This window comes from Trachypithecus francoisi, unplaced genomic scaffold (genome assembly GCF_009764315.1).
Source record: "Trachypithecus francoisi isolate TF-2019V2 unplaced genomic scaffold, Tfra_2.0 Lachesis_group15, whole genome shotgun sequence".
Taxonomy (NCBI): Eukaryota; Metazoa; Chordata; class Mammalia; order Primates; family Cercopithecidae; genus Trachypithecus; species Trachypithecus francoisi.
Genome location: NW_022681460.1, coordinates 94005035 through 94025067, shown reverse-complemented (window position 1 = coordinate 94025067; position 20033 = coordinate 94005035).

Genomic DNA, 20033 nt, shown 5'->3' with positions numbered 1-20033 from the left:
TATGTACTAATTTGGCCAGAATATGGTGTCCAGTTGTTCAGTGGAACACCAGTCTAGATTTTACTGAGGATGCCTTTTTAAAGATGTGATTAACATTTAAATCAGTAGACACCGAGTAAAGCAGATTACCCTCCATAAAGTGGGTAGGCCTCATCCGGTCGGTTGAAGGCCTTAAGAGCAAAGATGGAAGTCCCCTAAGAAAAAAGGAATTCTGCCTGCAGACTGACTTTGGACTTGACACTGCAATGTCAGCTCTTCCCCCGGGTCTCTGGCCTGCTGGCCTGCCTTGAAAAATTTGGACTTTCAAGCCCTACAATTGTGTGAGCCAATTTTTAAAAATAAATTTCTCTCTCTCTCTCTACATATATATATATAGCCGTGATTATATTATATATAATATATATTATATAATGACAATAATATATATATTATATAATGACAAGTTTCTCACCTTATTCTGTAAGGCTAGCATGATCTTCATGCCTTAATTAGACAAGGGTAGTAGAAAAAAGGAAAACCACAAGCCAACCTCAGTTATGAACATAGATACAAAAAACCTAACTAATACACTTCTGACACATGTTAAAAGGAGGATAGATCATGGCTAAGTAAGACCTAGATCAGTAATTGAAGGAGGGTTTGCAATAAAAAAAAATCTGTTAATGCATTTTGGAAGAAAAATCCCTATTACATCCATTCCTCATTTGAAACCGCAGCAGTAGCAACAAAACTAAAACATTATTACTAAGCTATGGCTAGAAAGACCATTCCTCAACTTAAGTATATGCATTGGAGACTACATATATATACACACACCGTATTTAATACGAACCACTATGATCATTCTTGCTTAAATAAGAAGACTTGGATGCTCTCTATACATAAACACACACACACACACACACACACACACACACTGCTGTTGGTTCTGTTCCTTTGTAGAACCTTGATAAATACTGTATTAGTCCATTTTCATACTGCTGTAAAAAACTGCCCAAGACTGGATAATTTACAAAGGAAATAAGCTTAATTGACTCACAGTTCAGCATGGCTGGGGAGGCTTCAGGAAACTTAAAATCATGGCGGAAGGTGAAGGAGAAAGCAAGGCACCTCTTTCACAAGAAGGAGAAGTGCTGAGCGAAGTAGGAAGATTCCCTTACAAAACCACCACATCTCGTGAGAACTCACTCCCGATCACAAGAACAGCACGGGGAAAACCATCCCCAAGATTCAGTTACCTCCACCTGGTCTCTCCCTTCACAGGTGGGGATTATGAGGATTATGGTAATTATAATTCAACATGAGATTCAGGTGGGGACACAAAGCCTGACCATATTAAATACTTTGAAATTTAGTCAATATCTGTGGAACACAATATTTCTGAAGGGACTGGACTATTACCCAACCGAAGTCTAGACTCATTAGCACCAGGCTCAAAACAACTGAGTCCAACCAATATCAGAAAGTGTTTTGTTGTATCGCTACATTTTAGTAGATACATACACACAAAAACATTGCCCACAATCTTAAACGATCTTAAACAATCACCGTTAACATCTCAGTGTAATTTATTTATGTCTTTTTTCTATACACTTTTTTAACATGTTGAGGGCACATTATTCATACGATTTTGTAACTAGCTTTCGAATGACTTTTGTTACTTTTATATATTCTTTTTTATAAATGATTTGTTACTTTATTTTTTTGTAAATAACGTTAACTTTTAGATTCAGAGGGTACATGTGCAGGTTTGTTACATGAATATATTGCATGATGCTGAGGTTTGGGGTACAAATGGTCCCATCAGCCAGGTAATGAGCATGGTATTCAATAGGTAGTTTTTCAACCCTTTCCCTCCCAACTTCCTACCTCTATCAGTCCCCAGTGTCTGTTGTTGCCATCTGTATGTCCATGAGTAACCAGTGTTTAGCTCCCACGTGTAAGTGAGAACATGTGGTATCTGGTTTTCGGTTCCTATGCCAATTCACTTAGGATAATAGCCTCCAGCTGCAGCCATGTTGCTGCAAAAGACATCCTTTCATTCTTTTTAGCAGCTGCATAGTATCCCATGGTATATATTACCACATTTTCTTTTTCCAATCTAACGTTCAAGCTGAGAGTCAAATCAAGAACTCAGTCCTCTTTATAATAACCAAGAAATATATAAAATACCTAGGAATACATCTAACCAAGGAGGTGAAAGATCTCTACAAAGAGAATTACAAAACACTGCTGAAAAAAATAATAGATGACACAAATAGAAAAACATTTCCTGCTCGTGGACTGGAAGAATCAATACCACTAAAAATGGCCAGAATGCCCAAAGCTATCTATAGATTCAATACTCTTCCAATCAAATTACTAGCATCATTTTTTTTACAGAAATTGGAAAAAAACTGTAAAATTCATATGGAACCAAAAAAAAAAAAAAAAAGCTGCAATAGCCAGGGCAATCCTAAACAAAAAGTTTTATATATTCTTTACTAAAAAATCAGAAAAGAAAGAAAAGGAAAAGGAACTTTAAAAGCCATCATAATTCCACTGTCTAGAAGAACCATTATTTATGCTTTCAGGTGTAAAGCTCCAGATTTTTTTTTTCTTTTTTCAATTGCAACTTTAAAACATCTCTAGTTGTCATAAAATTAAAAAAAAATACTTAAGCATATTTTACGCATTTTAAATCCCACATTCCTCCTCTCAGACAAACTGTGTGATATGGTAAAAGAGGGTCTAGCTGGCTCTCCCAACCTTCTCTGGGTGTCTGCATGGTGTCCACACTGAGTTGAGAAGCACTGGGCCCCTCATGGAGACTGCTGGGGAGAAATGAGGTTTTAGCATGGACCTCTAGGCTGGAGGCCATGTCCAAGATGGAATAAAGACTTAGAGTGGTCTACAGAGCCACTGAGAATCCGGCGAGGAAGTAATTAGGTCATTATAATCCTACCCTGTTCTCTATAAACATAAGAGAAGTGAAAAGAAGTAGGAGGGAAACTGAGAGATGGAGTGGAAAAGACTGGGTTAAACCTGAGTTTATATTACTGAATAAGACTAAATTTTAATCTGGATTGGGTAAATTAGATTGCTCACCACTCCATCCCTAACGAGTAGGTGGGATCTCTTGTAAAGGAGATCAGAGAAATTTTAACAAATAGTTAACTACGTTTCTATGGACATCTGAGTTGAAGAAATTTTTCCAGTGACTATACATTTATAATAAAATGTTTACTGTTAAAGGAAAAACTTTAAAAGGGGTGTAATTATGAATGGGTGGTAAAATTTTATTTAACTCATTAATGAGGGAATCAATAAAATGTTACAAATCATTTCAAAGGAGTATTCAAAGAGAAAACAAATACATAGACATGCTAAGACTTGAAAAATGAATACAAACTGGCAAATTAGGTCAATATCTATAGGGCAATAATAAATTGTATTCCCCTAGACAATATTTGCATTTCTATAAACAAAGTCATTTGCATTATTATCAGTTTTCTAGTTTTCTACAATTTACAGAATTGCAAAGTAGCTCAAAGCCCACAAAAGGCTGAAAAACCCTGAAAAGTGCACTGGACAGGACACCCAGTATATTTTTGTCTGCGTACACTAAACTACAACGCTATGCCACCCACCAAACCCCACCTTCCAAGAGTACATTGGAATTGGAAAGTTTAAAGGTAGAAGTTTGGGGGATGCCTGAAATGATCTACACTGTAAAGCTGGGAGGCATTTAAAGTTAGGAGCAGGGGTGAAATTAGTAGGCATAATATTGGTCCCCTAATGATGTCCATGTGCTAATTCCCAGAACCTATGAATGTGTTACCTTATGTGGCAAAGGGGAATTTAAGATAGTAGATGAAACTAAAGTTGCTAACCAGCTGACCTTAAAATAGGCAGATTGGTTTGGACTCTTGGGATGGACCCAAGAGTTTGTAAATGTAGAAGAAGGAGTCAAAAGAGAAAGTCAACAATGTGATGTGAGAACTCTACCCCCTGTTGCTAGCTTTGAAGACGGAGGCCAAGGGCCAAGGAATGGGGGCAGCCTCTAGAAGCTGGAAGGGGCAAGGAAATGGATCCTCCCCTAGAGAATCCTCCAGAAAAGAATGCAGCCCTGCCAACTTCTTGATTTTATCCCAGTGAAACCCATTTCAGATTTCTGAACTACAGAACTTTAAGATAATAAATATGTGTTGTTTTAAGCCTCTGATCCTTCTTGCTCTTTCATGTATAAGGACCCTACATAAGGCACCCTACTTACGTAAGCCGTTACATTGGGCCTATGTAAGTAATCCAAGGATAATCTCCCCATATCAAGATCCCTAATTTACTCACAGGTGCAAAGTCACTTTTGCTATGTAAGGTAACATAAACAGGTTCTAGGGATTAGGATGCGGGATGTGGTACATCGTTGAGGAATCTTTATTCTGCCTATCACAGAACTTCTGATTCTATTTCAATATTTTTTCCATACTTTTATGCTGTTGTCTTCACATCATATCTTGAGAGAATTCCTTAGTCTTTCAATTCACTAACTTGATATTTTATGTTCATTCTGTTAGATAATCCGTTTTTAATTTCAGTAATCATATTTTAATCAAGAACTCCAATCTGTGTAGTATGTGTGAACACATCCCCTTGTATCTCTGAAAATAGGAATTAGACTTGTTAGGCTACTTTATTCTATTTTATATATTAACTCTGTTTTCTTGGGAGTTAAAATCTCTTTGTTGGAATTCGTTTTCTTTGCTCTAGGTTTCTCTCAAATATTTTTTGACTCTGCATTTTCAGACTATACTTTTAGATGAATGTTTAAATAACATAGTGTTCATCTTTAGAGTATATTTCATTTCTTCAAAGTGAAGCTTTTCATTTCTATGGTTAGAATAAAGGTTCTGCTTTTAGGAGCACTGGTGACTGTAAGAAGTGTGTGAGAAAAGCTTCAGTCTCAGGAGGTGATCGTTAAGGCTGTGCAATAGAACATAGCAATTAAGGGGGGCTCTAATACCACATCAACTGGGGTCAAGTTCTGGTTGGGCCATACGTAGCATATACGGGAAAAGTTACCGAATCACTTTGTGCTCCAGTTTCCCTGTCTTTACGGTTGTGATGAGTAGTACTTACCCGCATTTATTATGAGAAGTAAATGAATCAGTACATATAAAGCTATGAGAACCGGACATGGCAGATAGTAAGATTTCAATACATGTTAGCTATGTTTTTAAATGTTCAATTCATGAACATGTGTGCTGATTTTATTTTTCAGCAAACACTAGAATCAGCAGGTCCTAGCCCTTTTTTTCTGCCAACCACCTGTTGGCTGCTGTTTCTCTTAGTTCACACTCTCTCTGCTCCTGAAATTATGTTCCCTCACCTCTGACTTTCTCCCATTTCTACTCTCCAAAAGAAATGAACAGTTTTTGATTTCCAGCCTCCCGTAATGTTTCTATTTATATACAAGTATATATAATGCATAATATATAGTGACCTATAAAATTCTCTCCCCTTTTTTCAAACATAAACTAATTTATCTGCAACTTCTTTTTTTCAGTCATTATATTTTAGACATGTTTTCATATAAACATGCATATATGAGTTTTCTTAAAGAGAAAAAGAGAGGAAATGATTAATAATTTTATAAATGTTACTAGGATAATAGGTTACATATTTGGAAAAAAAATCAAGCTAATTAAAGAATTAGATATAAAATGCCAAATATTATCCAAAGAAAAATATAAGTAAATATCAAAGAAAAAACTTGTTTTGGGAGATAATCGATTTGATTACATAACATAAAGAGTTCTTCCACAAAGTCGACTATATCCACATTTTAGAGCCCTCCCCTTCTTCCCAGATCCCATTGAAATGACAGTATAAATTTTAAAAATAAAACACATAGCAACTCTGGAAATCCAGGAGGACCCCACTTGCAGGCCAGGACAGTGAGGGTTTCTGGAACACAGAAAGCAGAGGCAAACAGATCAGTGATAACATGACAGAGCTGAGGGACTCATACAGAAGCAAAAGCAGTTCCTCCAAAAGTGAATTTCCCCAGGAGAATTGCAAAAGAATTTTACACCAGAGACTTAAATCAAGGTGGTAGCTTTCACTTCAGGTTCCCTAGGTTCACAGAAGCATCAAAAAGGCTATGTTCAATATATTCACAACTAGAGATTTCCGCTGTGTATTTGATAAAATCAAGTAATATTTTAGGAGTTCGAGGGGATGCTAGCAAGAGAGTCTCCTGTGGACACGTGACCAGAGCTGAGTCAGAGGCGGCCACTCAAGCTTTTATTCCTGAGTAAAAGCAAATATGCAATCCGGTAAACTGAGAATTCTGACAAGGGAGACTCAGATACCTTAGGTGACTAACCGCTGCTTCAGGGGATGGGGATGATATAAGAAGTCTTTATAATAACAATATCATTGAAAATAAAAGCCAATATGTATTTAATTAATAATATGCTTTTGTTACCGTCACACTGATTTAACTTTTTTTTTTCAAGCCAAACTGCATCCAGCTTTATTAAAGATACTTTCCATAAACTATCATGGTATTTCAGGCAGGACATGGGTATGCAATCTCTAACAGTATACAACAACTTTCAAACTCCTTTCTTCAATGGACTACCAAAAATCAGAAAGCCACTATAAAATCCAAAGAAGCCTTCATCTGATGCTCTGAACAGGGAAAGTTTAGAGCGAGGGTTGACATTTCACATTCAGCATGTTGTTTAACAACTTTTCAGGAGCCGACCCTGACTTTCAGGAAATGAAATGAAAATGGCAGAATGTATCTGAAGCTCTACAATCTAGAAATAGAACCACTAATCTTTTGAGGGGTGCCATTTCAGTGGCATCACTGGAAAGTCCAGATTGCCTGACACACCGGTAACCAACTACTGGGGGTCAGGTCCCAGCAGATGTCTGGGTTTAGGGGAGTTAAGTCTATGCTGAAAGGTGGAAAAGGAGGAGAGTACATAAAAACGAATTTGTTTTTCCATACCACAAGGTTTTTGTGCCAAGGTGGCCATGTGTGTCAAAGTCAGGGAATCCCTCCTCCTGGAAGCCAAGAGGAAGTCTCTCAAAACTAGAAGGCAAAAGTGTTTTCCCCACATCAATCCAGCTTCGAAGACCCTCTATTAGTGACATATGCCCCTTCCCTGCAAAACAACAATGAAGTGTTCTGTGTGCTAACAACATAGCTTTAAAAAACAAAATTCTGCATTTTTATAAAACTTGATGAAAATAGTATTTCCAACTGTATAGTCACCAGAAGTACCCAGTTATCAAAAATGCACACACTTCCCCTGGCATCTCCAGCACCTTCAGCTTTCTGTGCCTGGTCTGTTTGGTATCTCCATTTTCTGCAGGGTTATTCCCCTCCTTGCCAGTATTAGCTTTTCCCTTTTTCCCACGGGGTACCTTCTCTACCTTCTTTTCAGGGGCCTTCTTAGGCTTGGGCTCTGGCTTTGGAGGAGCAGGTTTAGCAGACAACCTTGCAGATCTTCCCTGTCGTTCGTCCTTCACCTTGACTTTATCTCCTTTAGCATCCCCTTCAGCCTTTCTCTTGGGCATGGTGGGGGTGATGGCGGCAGGGCATAGTTGCCGGACGCAGGCTTTGGTCGATCCTGGTCGTCCTCGCCTCTTCACATTACTCCTGATTTAACGTTACAACATGTTTTAATAGTTCGTAGAGTTAGTCTTCCCCTCACTTCTCATTTTTAAAACATTCTTACAGATTTTTGCTGTCTTTTTGATATCCTATTTAAAAGTTTACTTATCCCCAAGTTTTAAAAATAATGCGTGAAACAAACTCCAACTTGGTTTTTTAAAGGTAGAAAAATAAAAGATAATATTGCTGCTGGATTCATTTTCTAAAAAGCAGAATATTGCAAAATTTTGCATTCTTTTCCAGAAAAAACAAAATAGTAGGGGAAAAAAAATCGTATTTCAGTGAAACATGAACTCTTACATCATTTAAGTTAATTGAATTAGAAGACAAGTTCATATGTGAGACATTTATCCTTCTGAAATAGTTAAATCCTGAATATGCCTCCTTAATTATTCACATTCCTTCAAAGTTTAAATCAAGGTGGTAGCTTTCAGTTTAGGTTCCATTAGGTTCACAGAAGCATTGAAAGGGCTATTTTCAGTATATTCACAACTAAAGATTTCCACTGTGTATTTGATAAAATCAAGCAATATTTTAGGAGTTCAAGGTGATCCTGTAAGTCCCAAAACCATAAAGCCTTGCCCTGGGTAGTGGATAACACTAGTTTGTATCAGGTACGTTTCTAAATAAATATTTGATTTATTTTGAGGGAAATATAATGAAGCAGAATTTTAATGGTACAAGGTGTGGTGTGAGAGAGAGAGAAAAAAAAACAAAGAGAATGAGATGAGGCTATTTAAAGTTTGCAAAATATATGTACATCTATCTAGAAAAATATATTATGGAAGCTGCCTTTTTTTTGTTCTGGAAAAAAATTTAATGGCCCATTTCAATTATATGAATGAAATGGGCATCACTTTTTTTGTGAAGGAAAGGTGTTAAAGTATCATTTTCCCTCTTAGGCTTGTAAGACATGGAACTTTAGCTCTGAAGGCAGGTGGTACCTGGCTTTCTGCCTTAAAAATATTCCACTTGGAGGTTTCTGGTGATGAATAAGTTGCTCAAATTTGCATAAAGGCCAAGGAGACTTTGGGGAGAAATGGGAAGGAGACCCTGAAGCTCTGAGTTTCAATGTCACTACAATGCCTGGTTGCTGAGGTGTCCTAGTTTGAGACCATTTGGCAGTAAGAACCACAGAAGACTCTTAGGGGAACCCTTCTGGAAGAGAAAAAGCTGGAACTGGTGCCTAGCACTCATACCAGAGCCTGGGGTGATGTGGGAAACACTGCATCAGATCACAGCTCATGTGCAATAATTTAAGCATCTTAGGTGAGGACCATGCATACTTCCTGCATTTGTCCATGATTAAACTCCACTGCTGTCACTGAAGAGTTGTACCTGAGAATCCCAGGTCTACCATCTTATGGCACGACCATAAACTGGACAGAGAGGCAGGAGACTGCTTCTTCCTTCCCCAGGATGGAGGAGCTGCTCTCAGAGCAGCAGTGAGAGGGTGAGAAAGGGCCAATTCAGGTGTTGTTGGATCTGAATTTATAACATATTGGGTTCCTTCTTTAAAAATAAAAGAATACAAAATTCAGAATATGAAGTTGCTAGGGCCCATTCCAGGGACATGGCAGGGGCCCTTGCAGGTGAGGGGCCCTGAAGCTTCAACTTAGTTCGTTTCAGATAGGCAGGCCTCTGAAGGGCTTCTCTCTCCATGTGGAGGCCTGCCCAGGGTGCATAACTGTTAATGCCTTCCAGAGTAGTGTGGTGTGGCAAAGAAGGGGGCTTCGGGTAGATTAATGAAGTGCTTTTATTTTTCTCTCAGTGAAGGTTAGCAAGAAGGACAGATCCCTAGAACTCAGTAGTGAGGAGGGAAAATAGACCTTCTTGTCATAAGGAGGATGGGAAGGTGCTCAGTCATACTATTCTGAATGTTAAAAGTTTCCTGTGCTCTAAGCTGGTAAAGCAGGACACACCTATCCATTATATCTTAACGCCTCTCAAGTTAATTATGTACTTAATGAATAATGGAAATCAATTGAATTATTGTAACAGCAATCCGTCAATTAGTATAAATGTGTTTCCACAAATTTTTAAAAGTGTTACTTCTTCTAATATATTATGGACACTCTTTTTATTTCAACTGTTGCCTTCATGTGGATGATATGATTTGCAACTGAGTTCAGGTCAGCTCCATTGAGTATGCTCATCTTCTCAAGGCCTTATCTCCTTCTCTTTTCTTCCATTTCCTGATTAATGTAGTCAACACCCCTCCCACCATCTATCCAAGGCACTGTAAAATAATGAGCTCTCTTCCTAGCTTCATGCTATTCCCTTTTACTTTCTTTAGCCCAGGAGTTACTGAGTTCAATTGAATTTATCTCCTAATGTCTTTTCTCTTCGTTATCTCCTTGTAATTCAATGTCACTTTTGGATTCTCGACTCTTCTCTCATTTCTAGAATACTGCAGTGTCTTACAACTCTTTATTCTGATTTTTCCCTTCCAATAATTTTTCTATAATGTGCCAGAAGGGGCCCTTCTAAATCACAAATAGACCATGTCACCATGTGCATAAAAACCTTCGTTGGTTCCTTATTCCCTAAAACAAGCTCTGGTCCATCAAAGGACTGTGGAAACGCAGCCATTATTGTTGGCAGAGTTTTACTTTTGTTTAATACATTCTGAATGTCTACAGGAGAAATGTCTGAATTGTAGGTGGAATTCCAAGACCATTTATTTTATTTCTTTCTCTTCTTGCATGTACTCTACATGCAAACACCATTAATCATTTCTTAATTCATTGCTTTCCTTTCTGTCTCTCAACTCTATTCTGTTTTTATTGTTTTTCCAGGAGTCTTACCTCTCATTCTAATAGTATTTAGCTTCTAAGTACTCTTCTCAGGTTTTGTTTTTCATTTTTAAAAAAACTCTAGTTCTTTATGTTAGCCACCTTCTCATTCCATTTATTTTTGAATGACCTTTCTGTTCCAGAGAGCCATTGGCAATCTGAGTCCCATGAAAATAAGAAATGGTTTTTGACATGGGGTAGACACTGCTTGCAACTGTCTTAAAAATTGAAAGAAGCGGTGACCTATTTTCTGAGTTGTAAGTGATTTTTAAATTGCTCATGAAAATAGAAGAGTCTTGGCAGAAAAACCCGATTACTTCGAGTGCGTAATGGTGAGAAAGCTTTTGTCTCATGGGATAGTTATCATATGAGATTATAATTCAGCTGTAGTTACTAGTGATCTGTGTAGTGAAATGTAGGTTGATAACTTCAGTTCATTTTCCAATAGAGAAATGTCTGAATTTAAGCAGGCCCCAAAGGGCTACGAGAAGCTGTGTCTTCTAAAAGAAAGTGGGTTGAATGGGCATAACGGCTTGGTCCTGGTTACCAACAGAATCACTTTCTTGAAGCCTGGTGTGACTTTTCATTTCCTCAATGTACATGCTATATGTGTAGCTTATAGAATACTGACCAAGACTCAAGTGAACAAACAAAAGAGGCAGGAAAAAGAAGAGATGTTCTGACCTAGTAGATAAATAAATACATATTTTAAAACCTGTCCTGTTTAGATGTTGCCATAATTAATTTTAATGGTCTAATGAATACTTTCTTAATTTTTGTTTTAGGGATATATTGCTTGTATACAAATGAAAAAGTGAAATTATTCAAAATCTTCTTTCCCTCTCTTAATTGCTTTACAGGACATAAAAATTCAGAGAATTGGCAGCATTTTAATTCAACCCACACAATCCAGTTTTAATTTTAATTAAGCCCCAAAATATTTTTGAAAGCCTACTATATGCAAAGTATTATATGCAGTGCTGAAAAAAAATGCAAAGCTATTACAAGGCTCATGTGAGGAAAAAAGAAAAAATGAGAAAATGTATGTAGGCATTGTTTGTAAACTTTATAATATTTAAATGTCAGTTGTAATAATTATTATCATTATTATTAAACAGACATCCCGTCTCCTGGAACTCGCAATCTTTTAGGGGATATAGATATCCAAATAATTAATACTGGGAAGGCTGAAATGAGCATACAACCAAATTTTATGAGAATCAGAAAGGAGAACAAAGTTAATTCTATTTGGAAAAATCTGGAAGGTCTTCTTAGATGAGGTAGTGTATAGAGTACAGTTGAGCCTGGAACAACGTGGGGTTAGGAGCGCCAACACCACACCCTGTGCAGTCAAAAATTCACATATAACTTTTGACTTCCCAAAAACTTTAATAGCCTGCTATTGACTACAAGCCTTACCAATAACATAAATAGTTGGATTAAGACATATTTTGTGTGCTATATGTATTATACACCGTATTCTTACAATAAAGTAAGCTAGAGAAAAGAGAATGTTATTAAGAAAATCATAAAAAAAAGAAAATCATAAGGAAAAGAAAAATATATTTACATTTATTGAGTGGATATGGATCATCATAAAGGCCTTCATCCTTGTCATCATGTTGACTAGGCTGAAAAGGAGAAAGAGAAGGAGAGGTTGATCTCACTGTCTCAGTAGTGGTGGAGGCGGAAGACATGAAAGAGGTGAAAGAGGAGGCAAGAGAGGCAGGTCACACTCAGTGTAACTTTACAGAAATCCTTTGTAATTTCTGTCTAACTTGTTTGCTTTTTCATTTCTCTAAAAATGTTTCCATCTGGTACCAATCCTTCTTCAACCATTTATCTTGGTCTCAGTGCCTCTATCACAAGAAGGGTCTAGGCTGTAAAAGAAGTCAAAAACAGTCTTGAATAATCGGAACCCTTCTGCCAGATTGTCTAATGTCAATTTATTTCCTGGCATTGCTCCTTCTCTATCTTCTTCCTCATAATCTGTCACAGGTTTGGAAGCACTCATCTCCATCAAATCATCTTTTAATTCCTCTAGTGTGATATCTATTAGCTCTTGATTTTCTTCAAGATCTATATCTTGAAACCCTTCCCCCCAACCTTTTTTTGTCATATCCACAATCGCTTTCATGATTTCCTTGATTGGCTCTGTGATAAATCCTGTGAAGTCATGTACAACATCTGGATGCAGTTTTCTTCACCAGGAATTTATTGTTTCAGGTTTGATGGCTTTTATGTTTTTTCTATAATAACAATGGCATCCTCAATGGTGTAATCTTTCCAAACTTTCATGATGTTCTCCATGTCAGGGTTCTCTTCCACAGTGTTGATAATCCTTTCCCCATAGAGTACTGTGTGTAATGAGCCTTAAAGGTCCTTATGACCCCCTGGATTTAGAGATGTTGTGTTTGAGGGGTGAGTAGACCACTTTGATGCTTTTGGCATCGAACTCATGGGGTTCTGGGTGACCAGGGGCATTGTTCAATTTGTCCCCTATCAAAAGAACTTTAAAAGGTAATCTCCTACTGGCAAGGTGCTTCTTGACTTCAGGAAAAAACATCAATGGAACCAATCCAGAAAAAGGTTCTCAGTGTGAAGGCCTTATTGTTATACAAACAAAAGACTAGCAGTTGATGTTTATCTTTTCCCTTCAAATCTTGGGGGTTAGCAGCTTTATAGGTAAAGGCAGTCTTGATCATGAACCTGACTGTATTTGCATAAAACAGTAGAGTTAGCCTATCCATTCCTGCCTTCAATCCTGGTGCTCACTTGTCTTCCTTACTAATTAATGTCCTTCATGGCATTTTTTCAAAATAGGGCACTTTTGTCTGCATTAAAAACGGGTTCAAGCAAATACCTTTTCTCCTTAATGATTTTCTTAATGTTTCTAGGGACTCATCTGCAGCCTCCTGGTCAGCAGACGTTGCTTCTCCTGTTATCTTCATATTTTAAAACCTTTTTTTTTTAATTATCAAACCATCCCTTGCTGACATTAAACTCTCTAGATTTAGATCCTTCACTTTATTTTCCATTTTTCTCATATAATGACCTTACTTTGTCTTGAATCATATTTGAGCCAATAGGTATGCCTTTCTTATAACAACGCTGCACCCACATAAAAGCTGCATTTTCAAAACGAGATAAAAAATACTTCACAAAAAGTGCAAAGCTGTTGGCATAGCTGCACTGACAGTTTCACAAGTGTCTCCTCCTCCTCCTCCTCCTCCTCCTCCTCCTCCTTCTTCTCCTCCTCCTCCTCTTCTTCTTCTTTTTCTTACAGTGGTTCTTTTGCTGGATTTATCTTGAATTGTCTGGCAACCAAAAGGGCAGACCTTAATCTATGGTATCTATATCAAGCAATTCAACATTTTCTTATAATGCCACTTTTCTCTGCTTCCTGGGAGCACTACCAGCATCACTAGTGGCACTTCATATTAGTCCCATGGTATTATTCAAGGTTTATGGTATTATACTAACCACAATTTAAAAATATGCAAAAACTGTGAGGGATCACTTTTTATTGGGATATGCAGTTTACTGGAAAGATGAACCGCTCATGTGGAGATGATTAGCATCACATGGTGTTTTAAGCAGATAGAACCCTTGAGCTCACCACAGTGGCAAGAGGAGATGGCTATGAAGTTATTACAGTAGTAGAGTATATACTACGGTTAATTTATGTAATTATGATTTAATGCTGCATCTTTACATTTGTTTACATTTCTCTCAACTGCAAAAGGCACCCTGTGAGGTTGTATGTGCATAAGTTTTGATAAATCTTGACTTTTTAATATAAGATCTGTGTATGTTTTAGGGTAGTAAGTGACTAGTAGAATAATATTCACTAACATTTTATGCATTCACGACATATCTAACTTTTTCTTAATTTTTTCAATATTTGTGGCTGCAAGACTCATCTGTTTTTTTCCAAATTGTCACAAATCTCCAAAAATTTTTGCAATAGATTTATTGAAAAAATTCTGCATATAAGTGGACCCAGGCACTTCAATACTGTGTTGCTTGAGTCAACCGTATCTATTTTATAGAAAATAGAAGTATGCTGATTGTCTCAAAATTTTACTCATTTACTTGTTTTCATATTTCATCAACATCAGTTTTAAAATGTACCCAATTGAGACACAAAGAATTATTTTTCTGAGTACTTTTTATAAAACTGCCAAGTTGTTTACCTTCATAATGCTCCTTCTCACAAATTGAAGCCAGAAGAGTTTTAAGGATGTGTATTTGTGTTCATTCTGAAGATATTTTGAACCAGTGGGTATACCTCTACTTGTAGAAAGACTACAATCATGTTTCTTTCCATGGGCTTAAAAATGAAAAGAAAGGTTGACAAGAAACACTTTCTGGCCCTGCACTCATTTTCCTGTTCTGTACTTGTGCTCTGTTGCCTTCATTAAAGAGAAAAATTCACCAGTCACAACCTCCTCCTCATCATCATCGGAGGCAGATCAAATTTGCTCCCTACCTTGGTTCACAGGAAATGGCTGTAAAGGACTGTAGAGCACAGAGGTTAAGAGTGAGGGTCTGGACAAATCAGCTACTTCTTCTTTAAAGCCAACTAACAAAAAGCCAACCTGGCTTTCAATGGAGTTGAAACAGCCTTCTGTTGGAAGAATATACCATCTAGGACTGTCATTATTAGAAAGGAGAAGTCAGTGCTTGACTTAAAAGCTTCAAAGGATAGGCTACCTCTCTTGTTGGGAGTTAATGCAACTGGTGACTTTAAAGGGAAGCCAGTGCTCATTTGCCATTCCAAAAATGCTAAAGTCCTTAAGGATTATGTTAAATCAATTCTGCCTGGGTTCTATCAATGGAACAACAAAGCCTGGATGACAGCAAATCTGTTTACAGTATGGTTTATTGAATACTTTAAGCCCACTGTTGAGACCTACTGCTCAGAAAACAAGACTCCTTTCAAAATATTATTGCTTACCTGGTCACCAAAGAGCTCTGATGAAGATATACAAAGAGGTGAATGTTGTTTTCATGCCTGCTAACACAACATCCATTCTGCAGCCCATGAATCAAGTAGTAGTTTTGACTTTCAAGTCTTATTATTTAAGAAATACATTTCATAAGACTATAACTGCCATACCTGTTGGATTTGGACAAAGTACATTGAAAACCTCTTGGAAGAGGTTCACCATTCTAGATGCCATTAAGAACATTTGTGACTCATGGGAGGAGGTAAAAATATCAACATTTGCAGGAGTTTGGAAGAAGTTGATTCCAATCCTCATTGATGACTTTGAGGGGTTCAAGACTTCAGTGGAAGAAGTAACTGAAGATTTGATGGAAATAGCAAAGTCATTAGAATTAAAAGTGGAGCCTAAAGATGTGACTTAATTGCTGCATTCTCATAAGAAATCATGAATGGATAAGGAGTTGCTTCTTATGGATGAGAAGTGGTTTCTTGAGATGGAATCTACTCCTAATGAAGATGCTGTGACCATTGTTGAAATGGCAACAGAATTTAGAATATCACATGAACTTATAATCAAACAGTGGTAGGGTTTGAGAAGACTGACTTCAGTTTTGAAAGTTCTATTGTGAATAAATGCTATAAAACAGCATCACATGCTACAGATAAATTTTTTGTGAAACAAAAAAGTCAATCAATGCAGCCAACTTCACTGATGTCTTATTTTAAGAAATTGCCACAGCAACCTCCTCCATGAACAGTCAGCAGTTATGAGCATCAAGGCAAGAATCTCCACCAGCAAAAAAATTTACAATTTGTTGAAGGCTCAGATGACGGTTAGAATTTTTTAGCAATAAAGTATTTTTAAATTACTGTATGCAAATTATTTTTAGACATAATGCTATTGCACAGTTAATAGACTACAGTATATTATAAACATTTATTTTATGTGCACTAGGGAACCAAAAAAATTGTGTAACTCCCTTTATTGCAATTTATTGAGGTGGTCTAGAACCAAACCTGCAGTATCTCCAAGGTATGCTTCTATTTCTGACATAAGTTACATTCCTTAGCCCAGAGAGTACTTCCCTATGTGCATGATTTGGAATAAACTTTCAGTCAGTCTTTAATTTCTGAAGACATACAATTCACAAAGTCATAGCTTCAGGTGTGAAAGAAAAAGATAAAGATATACCTTAAACTTTGAAGTCTGTTTCATAGCTTAAGAAATAAAGTGCTGTGTCTTCTTTATTACAAGACAGAAATTCATTACATTTTGTTTTTCAATTCTCTTACAAGCAAGTTCTTTATGTGCTAAGTATATATTTAATTATATATTTTACAAGCTTTAGCTATAGCATTTGAGATCCTTTGTAGTTGTTTAGTGTTACTATTGATAGGAGTAAAGCTACAATATTTCATTTAAAATAAGACGTCATCAGTTTTAAGACAATTCTGAATTCTGCCATGTGAAATATTTTAAAAAGTAAATCTTAGAATCAGTGACATGATAATTTATCAGCATTTTAATGATACTTACTAGTATAAAATATAATCTATAGTCTGTAAAGCCCAGAGATAGAGGAATTTGTAAAACTAGATGGATTAGCATCTGGAATTAAAGATATTAAAGACTTTCAGTTCTAAAAGCATAAAAAAATTTTATGTTTTATGCACATGGCTATGTGCATCAAATAATTATTACACAGACCCACAAATCTTTATCCTTATACTTGTCAGAGACTTTAAGATGTTAATAGCTGAAAGTAAAAATAAGCATTCTTAAAGGAATTGAGTTAATCAACAGCTAATTAATTGCCCTTACCAAGCCCCCAGAACCACCAAAGGGAAGGAAATCAAGCGTCTGTCTTCTTCTGTTCTTGAACTTCCCAGGTTCACCCTTTAATTTATCATAGAAGGGGCAAATTTACCAATGTCCAATACAGTGTTAGGTATAGGCAATGTGGGTCTCTATAACTTTTGAAGATTACTGTATTTTGATTTAATTTTAGTATCTCACCACAATTCATGCTGCTTTCAAAATTTAGTCACCTCCCCAAATCCTGTGGACTCTCTTTATCACTTATTCATTCACCAAGAATGATGGAACATTGATTCTGTGCCAGAGAGTCACCTAGGAAGTGGGGATAAAATAATAAGAAATTTTCTCTTACCCTCAAGTGAGCAGTTTTACAGAGGAGACAATTTCAGTCACACTATAATTGCACTTCTATAGTTGTCTATTTCAGAGTAATATGAAATAATGGCCCAAAGGAGGAGATAATGATCTCTGCTTTCAGAGTCAATAGGAGGAGCTACAGCAGCTGAGTCTTGAGAATGAAAAGGAAGGAATTTAGCAGGGCTGTAAGGGGAAGGGATGATGGTAGCACTTCAGGCAAAGTCAACAGCATGAGCACATTTTGTTTTCATGTTTATCTCATCTACCAGACCTTCTAGAGTGAAGACTTCAAACTTTAGTAATGCCCACCACCCAAGCCAGTGAAAGACAATGTTTAGCAAGTATGTTTTTTTGTTTGTTTGTTTGTTTTGTTTTGTTTCCAGTAAAAATAAGATGAGAGATCGAGTATAGAGAATATTGAGAATAGTCAGAAAATAGGTCAGTGGTCTCAAACTTTGGTAAGCATGAGAATCACTCAGGGTGCTTGTTCATAAGCACCACTCTCAGAGTTTTTGCTTCAGTAGGTCTGGAGTGGAGGCAAAAAAGTTGCATTTTTAATATGCCCTACCCTTAGTCCCATGACCCTGACACAGGCAGTCCACAGAGCACAGAGGTATATAGGGGAAAAGGAATTTATGGATACTATGTCCTGGTTCTTACCAACCACCTGCAGCTCAGCAAATATACCTTGAGGTGCACTCCACATCAGCCATCAAAAGCTTTGTAATCAAAGTTAACCTGTGTGGCTCAGACCTATAAGTTAATTTTCTAGCTAATATGCTGAGAGAAAAATAAATCTGCCTCCTAAGACTTAACAGGTCTTCTAGATTTTAAAATATTAGCATGTTTTTCAAGTGTGGTGAAGCTGAAAGTACTTAAAAAGCTCCAGGATTAGTCACTTCTCTTTAAAAAAAAAAAAGTTTGCAATGGTACAATACTTACCTTGCAAGATGAAAATTTCCACCTGAGACTTTTTTTTCTATATTTTATAATCATTGATGAGAATTGATGCTAACTCTACCTTTTTTAGACATTGACTGAAACATTTTAAAGCTGAGTTGAAAATAATCCTGGGCACGCCTTTAACACCCACTTGCTCTAATTTAACTCCATTTGTCTTTCCCTTACTTACTCTTTATTTTCTTGAGCATTCCAGCTGTTAGCATTAAATCTAATTTTTGTATGTCAGCCCATGTCAAAGCAAGCCTTAATCCTTTTAATGTTAACCTATCACCAGCTCAAAGCTGCTTTATATAATCAGATATAACCACATTTCCAACCCTAAGGGCATGGAGTGTGATTATGTACACATGCGTGCTAGACCTTCCCCGTAATGCTACTTGGTGTAGACTGGAATTCTATATGGGGTGGGTCAGGATTTAATCCCAACCAACGTACTTGGTTTACAGAAATAGAAAAAGGCTTTGTTATAAGGTGGGAGCACTGCAGAAGTATTGGAAAGAGGATTGACTATCATATTGTCCTATATATGTTTTAGTCTAAGAGAGATTAAAATGTTATGGACCAAGGTATACAGTTAATGACAGAAGTGTTGAAATGGGAACCAAATAGGAAATCTTAAGATCTATAGCCTAACCCGTGCTTTCCCCCTGTGTCACTGGAGTTATACTATGTCATTTACTTTTTTTCTCCCTTGAGTGATTAACTCAAGCATTTCAAAGCAAAACAAAACAAAACAAAACCACCCTACTGTTTGTATTCCTTTCATTTAGACAATTATTTGGGGGGTAAGGGGAGGTTGTAAAAGAGTCAACTGTGTTGTGAAAGTTTGGAATAATTATATTTTTTCTCTCCACTGGTTTCTGACAAGATATACCTCAAATTTAGAAAACTACTCATTGAAACAGGGTATTGTCATTGGCAGTCCTGCATGGAAACAACTTGCAGTCAGGTACAGGTGACTTTTAAAAAATTCTGCTAAGGCATTTAACTTTGTTATAGTAATACACTGATAAAGAAATTCTGTCTGTTTATATGGAAAATAAACATCATCACCAAATGCAGATAGATGTTACTGCCATTTTATTTTATATAAAATATATATTTGGTGTAATAGAATTAGAATTTTAGAAAGAGCTTGTATCTTAATTAAGTAAAAGAAATGATAAATATCTTGTAAATAAGTGTGAAGAGACATTATCATAAACAAGTTTGAATGTCTAGTTAAATGTCCACCTTAAAAAGGCAATACATAGTGGAAAAGAACAAAAAAGAAAATTCTATTTTATTCATATTATGGATCTCAGCCCTGGGGTTAAAAGAATAAGTCATATTATTTTTTTCCTAGAGTAGCTCAAGTCCTAAGGGGGAGGAATAACACAGAAAAATGTTAACTGCAATGCTACAAGACAAGTAACTTCAAAGTCCTATGAGACCTTAAGGGGAGAGTAATTAATTGTGTTTTGGAAATTGGGAAAGGCT